The sequence below is a fragment of the Orycteropus afer genome, unplaced genomic scaffold (genome assembly GCF_000298275.1).
Source record: "Orycteropus afer afer isolate SDZICR_OR568_19922 unplaced genomic scaffold, OryAfe1.0 scaffold03587, whole genome shotgun sequence".
NCBI classification, from domain to species: Eukaryota; Metazoa; Chordata; class Mammalia; order Tubulidentata; family Orycteropodidae; genus Orycteropus; species Orycteropus afer.
This window is the reverse complement of record NW_006925174.1, coordinates 2525-3137: the sequence shown is the minus strand read 5'-3', so window position 1 is coordinate 3137 and position 613 is coordinate 2525.

Genomic DNA, 613 nt, shown 5'->3' with positions numbered 1-613 from the left:
TCAGAGAGAACTCACCCGTTCAATATGGCGGGCACTCTGTGTAGGCCTGGAGATTTGGACATGGACAAGACAGTATCCTTGAAGAACATGGAGGGTCTCTATTTCATGGCTGCTGTCATAATTATAATGCTTTCTGACAATTTCAATAAGACATATACATAAGTTGTCACAGAGACCCAAAGTGGGAGGATGGGGACATGCTCAGGATGAGGTAGGCTCACAGACACCCCAGTCATCCTTCTTGTCGGATTCGTCAAATATCAAGGACACATAACTGGGTTGCACCAAGAACAAGGCATTGTTTATATCTCTACTTTTTCAAAATCAAATCTTGGGCTAAATTCTATAAAATAGTTTCAGAAACAGAAATTGTAAAAATGGCATTAGGAAGGCGTCTTCTGTCCTCTTCTAACTTTACAAGGGAGCAAGAGGCTCAAGATGAACATGAACAGCCCAAGGCTCATTCCTGTGAGGTGGAGGTCAGTCTTGCGGCCACCCCTTTTACTAATTCTGACACCCACCGATCCCGCCCACAGCACTCTCTACTTCTCTGCTGGGTTCAGTAATGCATTGCAATGACCACGAGAACTCATGGACAATACTCACAATTATG